The following is a 12,464-nucleotide window of genomic DNA, read 5'->3' on the forward strand; positions in this document are numbered from 1 at the left end:
TAAGACAGAAAATTGTCTGTGCAGGTCCACGTCTTCGTAGAGCCCCCATATAACGGCACCTCCCGATATTCGGTATTTTAATGATTTTAGCAACATTTTCACCGGAAATGGATATTACAGCCTAAGACAGAAAATTGTATGTGCAGGTCCACGTCTTCGTATAGCACCCATATAACGATACCTCCCGATATTCGCTATTTTTATGATTTTATCTATATTATTACAGGTTTTTTTAAATTTCGCATTTGAATATTGTAATGGCTTATGACAAATGTTACCTATGTAGGTCCATGTCGTCGTATAGACCCTAATATACATTACATTCGGTATTTTTAAGATTTTAACAGAATTTTTAACGGATTTTATTATTTCTGAAAGTGCCAAATTCGTTCCAAATGGTGGAGAGTATTCAAAGTTCGGCCCGAGTGAACCTACTGCTTGAAGGAAAAGGCTAAAAATTTCAAAAAAAATTTCAGATTTTTTACACCTTATAATTTTTTAAAGTTTGTTTTTACCGTCGTATAATCATATATAAGTTAATGCTAAATATAATATCAAAGACCCACATGCATTAATTCATCCGTAGTAATAAAATTCAATCTTTGAATTTGTATCTTGAAATAATAAAAATTTAAAATCTAGAAACCATAGATATTTCTGTTTTGCAAAATTATTTTTTGTTTTTAATTGCGAACAACTGACTCAATTCAAAACAGTTCGTCCAAATATCCTAGAAAATAATTTAAAAAAAAATTGTGTACAGAGAACTCCGAACGAAAAATTAAGGATGACGCTGTCTGGACATTTAAAAAGTTACCTAAACACTCATTAATAAGTCAAAGGATATTGGCCGCACAATGAAATTTTGAAAAGGATGAGACCGGATATATTATTAACCCTTTCTTTATTATTTTTGCTTGAAATTTCTATGACAATTTATTTATAAGACAACATGCAAGAATTTTAGCATGCATTGTCTACATTTTCTGCATACAGAACGAACTAACCAGAATTTGTTTTTTCAAAGGATCCATATAAAACTAATATGTCAAACAATTTTTGTAAAAGCAACTTTTAGACAATTAAATACGTTTTATTTTACAAATAATCAATTTTCTTCCTCAACAGATTTTATCCGCTCCTAAATAATTTTGGTCAAGATTCTCAAAGTCCAATCTACAAGCCCTTGATGTTATGGATATTAGAAACTGTAAGTATTCAATGAAATATACGTATCTTTATTACATTTAACAGGATGAGTTGAATGGTCAAACCATCTTGAATATTAAATGTATTACAACACGTTGTTAATTACATTTTTTCTAATTTTGAAAAGGAAGTACTATTTTTTATATGCTTCAAGCCATTTGTTTATTTTCCGATTAATATCTCATAATTTATAATCGCGATTTTTAAATCTGGAAATATTAGAAATGTATTGGTCTTTGAATTGTGTGTGTAATATATTATTCTCTTGGTTAAATTTTTCTAGATTACATTCTTTCGGTAAAAAATCCCCTAGCCCTGAGCACAGTGTATAAAACAATTAAACCCCATTTCCTTTCTTTTGGTAATTTTGAGTTTCTAATAATAGATTCGCTTCACCAATTCTGGAAGATTTACTCATTACTTAGATTTCTGTAATAATCGTTATGGAATTTCAGAGGCACACACATATTAGACTGCTTAGTTGAAATGACATTTGAAGTTTTTTCAACTTGTGGATTTTCGGTAAATTTTTGTCTGTTCCTAGGAGCGCTACCGCTTAAATTAGAGTGGTTTTTAATCTTTATATAAATTCGAAAGAGTTTTTCGGAGGTTATTATAATGACACTTACGAACAACTATATATAAACAAATTTAGTAATACATCAATCAAGCCATTAGTAGTGTAAATGCTTATAAGACAACGTAAAAATGTTTAAGACTTGTCTCATTATACCCTCAGCCATATGGCTACAGAGGGTATATATAACTTGATACGGCAAAAAGTGCCTCATAGAAATAACGGTTTTAGAATCCTAGATCCCTTTAGACCAAATCTTTTTTTGCGCATTTAGAGTCGATCCAAGGGTGTCCATCCGTCTGTCTGTCTGCTTGGCTGGTGCGCACGATCACTCTCGAATGGAGTATCCGATTTGGTTCAAACTTAGTACATCGTAATATTATTGTCAAACTTAGATCTAGTTCGGGGATGGGCAATATCGGAACACTCCTTCTGGTACCTCCCCCACAAAGGGTAAACAGTTTTAATATCCATGAAGCTCCTTAGACGCAAAGTTGCCATTTTAATCTATTCAGACTTGGCACATCTCAATATTTTTATATATACAAGATCTTTTATAAAGACGCCAGAGATGGGGCCATTCCTCCTATACTTCCCCCACAAAGGGTCAAAGTTTTGAATAACCAAAACGATCATAAATCCGAAATAAGCATCCAGTTCTATTTATAATTCACACATCCCATTATTACTACTAACACATACTCTGCTGTGAAGTTGCTTTGAAATTTGAACCCTCCCTCCACCATTTGGAACGAATTTGGAAATTTTCAAAAAATAAAATCTTAAAAAATTCTATTTAAATTTTAAAAATACCGAATATAGCCGTTTTATTGGGATCTATACAACGTAGACATACATTGCCATTGTTTGTCATAAGCCATTTCAATATGCAAATTCGAAAACTTGAAACAAACGGTGAATAATGTAGCTAAAATCATGAAAATATCGTATATAGGGGGTACCGTTATATCGGAGCTGTGCGAAGACCTGGACCAGCATAGACAATTTTCTGTCATAGACTGTAGCATCCATTACGAAGTTCAAATACGACATCTCAAACAATTTCGGTGGGTATTGTACCTAAACTCGCCAAAATACCGAATATAGGCAGGTACTGATATATTGGACCTATACCAAAACCTGGACATGCATAGAAAATTTTCTGTCACAGACTGTAGATCCCGTTGCGAATTCTAAATACGTAATTTGAAACAATTCCGCTGAATAATGACCATAAAGGTATCATTATATGGGGGCTATGCGAAGACGTGGACCTGCACAGACAATTTTCTGTCATAGGCTGTAGTATCCATGACGAACCTTATATACCAAATTTGAAACAATTCCGGTGAATAATGTCGCTAAAATCATCAAAAGACCGAATATCGGGAGGTACCGTTATATGGGGGCTATACGAAGACGTGGACCTGCGCAGTAATTTTTCAGTCTTAGGCTGTATTATCCTTCTGGAACTTCAAATATCAAATTTGAAACAATTCCGGTGAATAATGTCGCTAATATAATCAAAATACCGAATGTAGGGAAGTACAGTTATATGGGGGTTATACGAAGACGTGGACCTGCACAGAAAATTGATAGGTTGTAGCTTCCATTACGAACTTCAAATACCGAATTTGAAAAAATTCCGGTGAATAATGTCGCCATTTACGAACTTAACCTGCCTACTCTAAAAATAAACATGTGTGCAAAATTTTAGCCTTCTATCTCAATTCGTTCGAAAGAAAGCGTGATTACAACAGACAGACGGACAGATGGACAGACAGACGGACATCGCTAAATCGACTTAGAATTTTACGCTTTTATGTTAATCAATGTATATTTCGAGGTGTTATAAACGGAATAACAAACTTAATATGTCCCCCATATGTTGGTGGAGGATATAAAATATGTGCTTTTTAGAATCAATTAGAACTCTCTTTAAATATAAAGTTCAAATTCATTCTAAAAAACACATATTTTATATCCTCCACCAACATATGGGGGACATATTAAGTTTGTTATTCCGTTTATAACACCTCGAAATATACATTGCAACAATCCAATACTTATAATGATTATCTGTTAAACTCCGAAATTTCTTCGCTGTGTATTTCTCCAAGCAGTGATTTCAAGCTGTAACATTATTTAAAATTTACAAACAGATTTACGACGTGAATATACGCAAATACATTTCTAGTCATACATCATACAAATCCTCGCCATACAATACATCTTAAATTCACAAGCTTGTAAAAGCTTTGCAACACAAAACGTGATATTCAATATAAATATGCAGCTTAAGAATAAAATTCCGTTTTTCAAAAGTCATAAGCCACACACACATGTGTATAGGTGGTATTACACACACACACATGTCCTTTATATGAAGAGTTTTCCAGCGAGAGATATAAACTCGCAATTGATTTGATTGCAGTGCTGCTATTACAACTACACTCGCAAGCTTAAATGAGAGATACAACTGAAAGCTGAAATGAAAATTGCGAAAAAAAACCTAATCTGAACTTTTCCAATCAATGACTATGAGGTTTGAATATTTTTCTCTCTCATTTCACATTTCTTTCCATTCCTAGCAAATGCAAGCTTAGTTAGGTGGTAAGCAGCAAGCAATTCTACCAGCTTCACTGGCAAATGCAGGTCTGCTGCATACATGTCTGAATTACTTATGCATTCGATTCAATTGTTAACACTCCCTAAATAATGTGCCTCACTTTCATTCTGATAATTTTTCGATTTGCATAAGGGATTTTGGCAAATCGAAATATGTGTGCCCGCATATCTGTGAGATTTCTGCAAATATATGTGTAATAGATTGCTTTGCATACATATTACTGGAAGAAACTATTTTAAAAATTAATGAAAACTGAAATTGAATATGGAAACTAAATTGATGAATTCGTTTCCATTTTTCTGAAAATATACGTTGCCGATACGTGTTGCAAATGTAAGTATGTAATGTAACAAATTTCTTGTCATTGGACATTTATAATCATTTATATATTAAAAACTTAGAAGTTATTATAAAATCATGATGCAAACTAACATGTTATCTTTCAAGAATAAATCTAATTATTCACGTTTTTATTTCACCACTATGCGAAATGAACAAATTTTATTGATATCAACTAAACTTATTTTATTCTAAATGAGAGTACCTACTTAACTTGCGTGCCATTTTTGCACAAAATACAATCAATGAGATTTCATTTTAATCTCCCGCATTCCTCTAGTCACACAATCAACTTGCAATTGGTTTTGTGGTTTGCATGGACGTACTCTACCAAGAAATACACATACACCTTTGTTTGAAGGTTTTGTAATCAAACGCACCAATGATCCTCACTATTTATTAGTTAGATAAAGATTCTAACTCACTGATATTCGAACGAACAGTTAAATTTGCTTTTAGTTTGTATGTTGGAAAGGAGAAGATATTACGATGAAAAGGATTACCAACAAATTTGAGCAATTATTTTTTAATTTTAAACTTCTGATTACCCACTCATTTTCCAGGGACCTAGAAGACCATTCAGATACACATATACTTGCCAACAAGGCATATTTATAAGATCAGCGGATTCAGACCTAGGCCTTATTTTGCTGTGAAAAGCTATATCGCGAGAAATCCACCAAAATTAAAGAACAGGTAAAGAAGGGCCTAAAGACGGGCGCAACCGCTTTTGTGATACCCTACAACACTATGCATATCATTAATCATTAATGTGAAGTGGATCATATCAATTATGAACTTTTTTATTGCGAATTTTAGCCATATAGCAGTACCGGTACCGTTGTATGGGAGCCATACGATATCGTGGACCTACATAGATAATTTTCTCTCAGAGGGAAAGTACTCAGGAGGAACTCCATGTGCGGATTTTCATACAATTCTATTGAAAAATGTGGCTACAATCATCAAAATACCGTATATCTGGAGGTTCCCTTATATCTAGGATATACCATATCGTGGACCTATGTAGACAATTTTCTTCCAGGGGAACTTCTGGTGTGAATTTTCAGATAATTCCATTGAAAATTTTCGCTACAATCAACAAAATACCGAGTACGGGGAAGGAAGCTTTATTTGGGGATATACGACATCGAACTTGACCTGCTTGAATACTAAAGACTGATCTGCGCAAAATTAGAGCTTACTATCTTAATTCGTTTTGACTCTAGCGTGATTGCAACAGACGGACGCTGATCAATAATATATATACAGGGTGAGATAAAAAAACTGCAACAAAGTCATATGCCATAATTTTTACATTGTGTGTAAATTTAATTGAATGGAAGCAAAAAATGTCGGAAATAGCATCAAATTTTAGAATAAGTTTAGATTTGTTCGAATTTGGCACGAATTATGGCCTTCAAATGGCCAATGTAACCGTCGCACGCTGCCCTAATGTTGCTCTGCGGTATTTTGGCCCATTCCCGGCGAAGCGCTTGCTTGAGGTGATGGACACTTTGGTATTTTTAGTGCCAACCTTGCTTTCCAAAATACTCCAGACACAATAGTCCAACGGATTGGTATCCGGTGGCCATTGTGCGCTGGAAATGAAGCGAGGAACATGAGTGCGAGGGTGCTGAGTCGTGTTGGATTGTCCAATGGCTGCCGCCAAAATTTTTGCGTGCCCAAGGCTTAAATACACCCTCCAGAATATTTTCGCGATAATATTCGGCATTTATTCTGATGCCACGGTCGATTAATACGAGCAACCATCATCCGTTATGGCGGCCTACACCATGGCTGGCGCTTGAGTTCTGGTGGCCAACCGAAGGTGCACATTTGACCTCTTTGGCATGAAAACACGATAATTTTGTTTGTTCATCAGAGAAAACCAAATTCGACAATTCACCACTTTTGGGCAAGCGAAGCAACTCTTTAGCTCTTTTGACTCTATTTTCTTTCTGTTACGATGTAAGTTCTTGCACTTTTTGCAATTTCAGTGGCTTTACCCCGAGCTCATTTGTCAATATTTACCAAGTGGAAAATTGCGATATGTTCAGTTCACGAGACATGTTTCCTACTGCGACGCGGGTTTCGATTAAGTCGCTTCTTTACTTTTCGAACCATTTCTGCTGATGTGGCTGTTTTCTTCCGTACACTCCCTTGACGCCGGGCTATACCACCAGTATCACGGTAACGACCGATGGTATGAGACACAAAAGATTTATTCACATTTAAATGATGGAGTGCTCCAACGATAGCCACTTGTGGTTTCCAGCCAAATTTGAAGAAATCACACTATCACGCTTGAATTTCATCACGAATAACTTTTTTTCTGGAAAATTCTTATCAAAATGCTTTTGTATACTTATAAACAATATAATGAGCTGTCACTGAGCTGTCGGATGAGTGGCTAAGAAAAGACAGCAGTCTGAATTTGGTTGCAGTTTTGTTTTATCTCACACTGTACTTCTTTAGGTCTAAAATTATGAGACATCTGGTACCAAATATCATTGTTTTGGATTGCATGTTGCAAATGAGAGGAACTTCAACAGCAAATAGGATGAAACTTATATATGGGAGCTATATTAATATCTGAAACTATTTTCGTCAAATTTTAAGTGCTTGCTTCTGAGCTGAATGCGATCGGATGTGCCGAAATCCGAAATATTACACATATTGCGACCAATAATATTGACATTATACTAAAATATATACGGAAGGTATATCTAAATCTGACCCGATATTCACCAAAATTGCCAGACATACTTCAGAACCGAACTTGGAACGTAGCAATATTCCTGAGGAACTAAATAACAATAATTCTTTATAGCTGAACTTCAAACTATAAATTGAGAAGTATGTGACCATTGAACGTCTGATGTTTTAGGAGATTTCAACGTTGCAGACCCTTTGTTGGCGATGAAATGCTTGATAATTTTTTACACCATCCGCCTTAAAAAGTAGAGTATATTAACTTTGACATTCCGTTTGTAACATTATAAATAACACATAAATTCTCAATATTAGGTTTGTAATAGATTCTTAACGATTTGCAATTTGAAATTTAGATCAGCCGCAAAAGGATACATTTATAAAGTTTGGCTAAAGTACATTAAAGAGAGGGAGAACTACAATAAAGAAGATATATAATGTATTTGTATTTATTGTATCGTTTACATTAGTAATATTAAGCAATAAATGAGATTGCGAAAAAAGAAGATTGCAAGAAGAATTTTGGTTAATAAAATATGTAAAACAAAAGTTTAACAACTGGTGCAATGAGGCTATCGTCAATTATGGGTGGATGTTGAAATTTGGGTAGAAAGGGTGAGTGGAGGAAAAATCAATCCATCAAACTCTTGTGTTCGTGATCAAGGTTGGAAGATAATGGGAACATCATGCAAGTGCTGTTATAAATAGATGGTTCGTAATAGGATGGCCCAAAGGTTTTCCAGTAAGAGTTCCAAGAAAAGTTTACTCTCTGCAATATCAGGTTAGATTAAACTGTTCCCAGATAAATCTTTCAGACGGAGAAAGAATCTTTCCATTCAACTTTTATTAAGGGACAAGTATTGAATCTTTATCATTGAAAAATGGGATATTTTTATTTATTATTTGGTATTCCAACACCTTCCATAAAACCTATACTTCTCTTCTCTACTATCTGTGTTCTAAAATCTTTACCTATATCAAGTATTACTAAGTTTGAAAGTAACTTGTATAATTAACTAATACCACAGAATTTCTTTTCAATTGTTTAATTGAAACATCAAACGGGTCCACTTTATTATTTCCATCCTTTTTCATATTCATGAAATAAGGTCGTCGTCAAGTTTGTGAAATAAAAACTCATTTAAATAAAATTCCGATTGAAAAGTATTAATTACTAGTTAACCATATCATATAAAAGGGCAGGCTCTTTGGAATTAATAGTAAAGCATACACTTTGAAGGCCATTGGTTCTCTAGCCCTTAACAAATGTATTCCTTCTTTAAGATTGTAAAATATACGTACGAACAAATGTATCGAATATGCTATTAACATTTAAAGAAAATGAAAAAAATATTGTGAAAAGTTAAAGACCAATAGTATTGAATAAAAAAAGAAGTCCATGCGGAACTCTTGTCAAACGGGAACCACTGTCGACAATTCTTGCTGGGTTTCAAAGAATGGCTGAAAAGCAAAATGACAGAAAAAATTTCTACGGAAATTATATTCATGTCTTTAAGTTTTGTGACAAGAAAAATTGATTTTCTTGCAAACATTTTGTAAGGCATTTCAATTCATTCATTCTACACTTTGCCAATGCAGAAAGTGATTAATGTTGTGGTCCATCATTTGCCTTATTTCCATCCAAACTAAATTCACAAAAATAAATGACCCAATTATAATTGACAATATTTACATTTCAGTTTCATGAATTTGGAATTTGGGAGAAAATCTATTTTTTATTCTGCTTGTATGGGGTTGTTGAAATGAATTGAATGAAATTGAAAGGACAATGAAATGAATTGTTGTCGCTTTAATGTGAATACTAAAAGAGTAAAGATTGTTAGCGACTTATTCAACTTTCTCCCTAGCTATATAATAAGTTGGGCACTGCGTCCATTAATCACCATCTGTTTAGAGACTAATAACAAGATTTATTAGAGTTTCGTCATTTGTATTCCTTTTAAATTAAATAAAAGGCAAATGTTTGAACTGATCTTTTATACCGAGTCATTTCCTTACTTTCAGTATATAGCATGGTGGGTGTCGGACAAATATTTCGAGCTGTTACAAGCTTTATAATACCTAAACATATAAATTGTGTTCCAGTACTTTTTTAGTAGTAAAACTAGCAGAAGAGAGAACAGTTCGAAATGTCATTCTCATTTAGGTTTGCTCAAAAAATAAGGGAACGGAAAATTAGCAGAAATGCGATAAAATGTCAAAATTCAAATTTCCAAAAGTGAAAAGAGCGCCAACATTTAAAAAATGAGTATTGAAGACGATAGGTTAAAATTAATAATTTATAATAATAATTAATAATCTGATTCCTCATTCAGCCAGTCCTCTTCACTGCTGGAATCATCCAATAGTGAATACAGCAGTTGCTCCATATTTATACCCTACACCACATAGTGGTAAGGGTATTATGTCTTTGTGCATTTGTTTGTAACATGGAGAAGGAAACGAGATAGACCCATAGTTACTTTTGAGAACCTTCATAGAATCACTTTCTGAGTCGATTTATGCATGTCAGTCCGTCCGTCTGTCCATGTATTCTTGTGGACAAAATGCAAGTCGCATTTATTATCCGATTTAGATGAAATTTTCCAAACAATATTTTTTTGGCCCAAGGACGAACCCTATTGGTGAGAATCGGATCAAATTTAGATATAGCTCCCATATATATCTTCATCCGATTTCTGGTTAAATGTGCACCAAATGTCCACTATTAGTCCAAATTACCTGAATTTTCGCACACCCAACCGAGTTCGGCCTAGAAGCAAATATATCAAATTTGGAGAAAATCGGTTCAGAAACAGCTATAGCTCCCATATATATATTTTATCCGATTTGGTGTTTAAGCCTCTCACATTCGTAATATGCACTCCACAGGAATGATATTTGGTACCAGATATAAGATACAGCCCAGAAATAGCTGTTTGTAATTTTATCGAAATCGGTTCAGATTTGGATATAGCTCCCATATATATCTTCATCCGATTTCGGGTTAATTGTGCACCAAATGGCCGATATAAGTCCAAATGGACTGAATTTTAGTACATCGGACCAAATTCAGCCTAGAAGCAAGTATATCAAATTTAGTGAAAATCGGTTCAGATATAGATATATCAACCATATATATGTTTCATCCGATTTAGTGTTTTAGTCCCTTACATTCGTAATATTCACTCCACAACCGTGATATTTGGTACCAGGTATTAGATGGAGCACAGGAATAGCTGTTTTAAATTTTAACGAAATCGGTTCAGATTTGGATATATGTGCACCACTTCATCCGATTTCGGGTGTTTGACCACCAAATGGCCGTAATAGCATCAATTTTGGCAAATCCGACCGAAACCAGCTTAGAAGCAAGTACACCAATTTTAGTAAAAATCGGTTCAGATATAGCTATAGCTCCCATATATATCTTTCATCCGATTTGGTCTTTAAGTCTCTCACATTCGTAATATGCACTCCACAGGAATGATATTTGGTCCAAATATCAGATAAAGTCCAAAAATAGTTCATTTTAATTTTATTAAAATCTGTTCCGATTTGGATATGCCTCCCATATATATCTTCATCCGATTTCAGGTTAATTGTGCACTAAATGGTCAATATCAGTCCAAATCACCTGAATTTTCGTACATAAGACCAAATTCAGTCTAGAAGCTAATACGTCAAATTTGGAGAAACCCGGTTCAGAGATAGCTATAGTTCGTAAAATGCACGATAGAATTGGATAGATTTTAATTTTTTACCAAATATCTCATAGAGCTCTGAAATGCCCTATATAAACCTTTTTACGAGAGCTCTACTAAATATGCATAGTGGTGTAGGGTATCATATATTCGGCCCCGCCCGACTTTTGAGCTTTCCTTACTGGTTTTTTGCACGACAAATATTAGTTTTTTCTTTAGTTTTCAAGTTGATCATTTTCTTTATTGAAATGTATCAATACATTTTTCAACCTTGTTAGCCCTGCCAATCAAATGTCAAATTTACAATATGCACATTTCTGCTCGGCCAAATTCATGTAGCTAAAACAAGCAGAAATGTGCACCACTCAGCGCCATTTTTTTTTTCTCGAGAGAGCTGCAAGTTTTGCTAGTTTTTGGAGTACGGGAACGCGTTGTAGCAGAATTAGTGCTAATTAGTACTAATTTGCAGGTTCTGGAACACAACTATAGTGTTATATAGAATAACAATAATCATTATTAATGAAATCGATTTAATTAGGGATACCGTATACGATTTGAATAAATAAAAAATGTATGAGAACTAGATTATACCAACTATGAAACTTATATATAGTAGTCACAATTTGGGAACTATATCCAACTCTGAATCGAATTTCAACAAACTTGAAGGAGGCTTTTGCACCTCCAGTACCAAATAACATTGAAAACTATTTATGGGTGCAATTCATATTGTGGACAATAATCGCAAAATCGTATGAAGATGTATATCGAATCTATATAAAAATCAGAACCGATCTCAATAAAATTTGGCAGAGATTTTTTCGAGCTGATATCCAGTACGAAAGATTATTGTTGGAGAGTGCATATTACGTATGTGAAGGACTTAAAACCATGTATATGGGAGCTATAGCTACATTTGAATCTATTTTTGTTTCTGTACTTGCTTCTAGACTGAATTCGGTCGGATGTGTCAAAATTCAGGTCGTTTGGACTGATATTGTCCATTTGGTGCACAATTAAGCCGAAATCGGTATACATGGGAACTATATCTAAATTTGAATCGATTCTCACCAGTTTCAATTACATCCTTGGGCCAAACAAATATTGCTTTGGAAATTTCATCCCAATCGGATTATAAATGCGACCATGCAGTTCTGTGCAGGTTTGTTCACAAAAATTCATAGACAGACGGACTGACATGCATAAATCGACTCAGAATGTAATTCTATGAAGATCTTCAAGAGTAACTATGCGTCTATCTCTCTTCCTCCTCCATGTTACAAACAAATGC

General features: G+C 34.2%; 1 long non-coding RNA gene across 2 annotated transcripts in view; it reads left to right on the forward strand.

The window, feature by feature from the left end:
- The first annotated feature begins 707 nt into the window (after positions 1 to 707).
- The window catches only part of LOC109614184 (uncharacterized), a 79,677-nt gene continuing 67,920 nt past the window's right edge, over positions 708 to 12,464 (forward strand). For both annotated transcript variants that reach the window (XR_009343954.1, XR_009343953.1), the window contains exons 1-2: positions 708 to 1,061; positions 1,129 to 1,210. This is a non-coding gene — a long non-coding RNA (uncharacterized LOC109614184). The remainder of the gene's footprint in view (positions 1,062 to 1,128; positions 1,211 to 12,464) is intronic.

This window comes from Musca domestica, unplaced genomic scaffold (genome assembly GCF_030504385.1).
Source record: "Musca domestica strain aabys unplaced genomic scaffold, Musca_domestica.polishedcontigs.V.1.1 7, whole genome shotgun sequence".
Lineage (NCBI taxonomy): Eukaryota > Metazoa > Arthropoda > Insecta > Diptera > Muscidae > Musca > Musca domestica.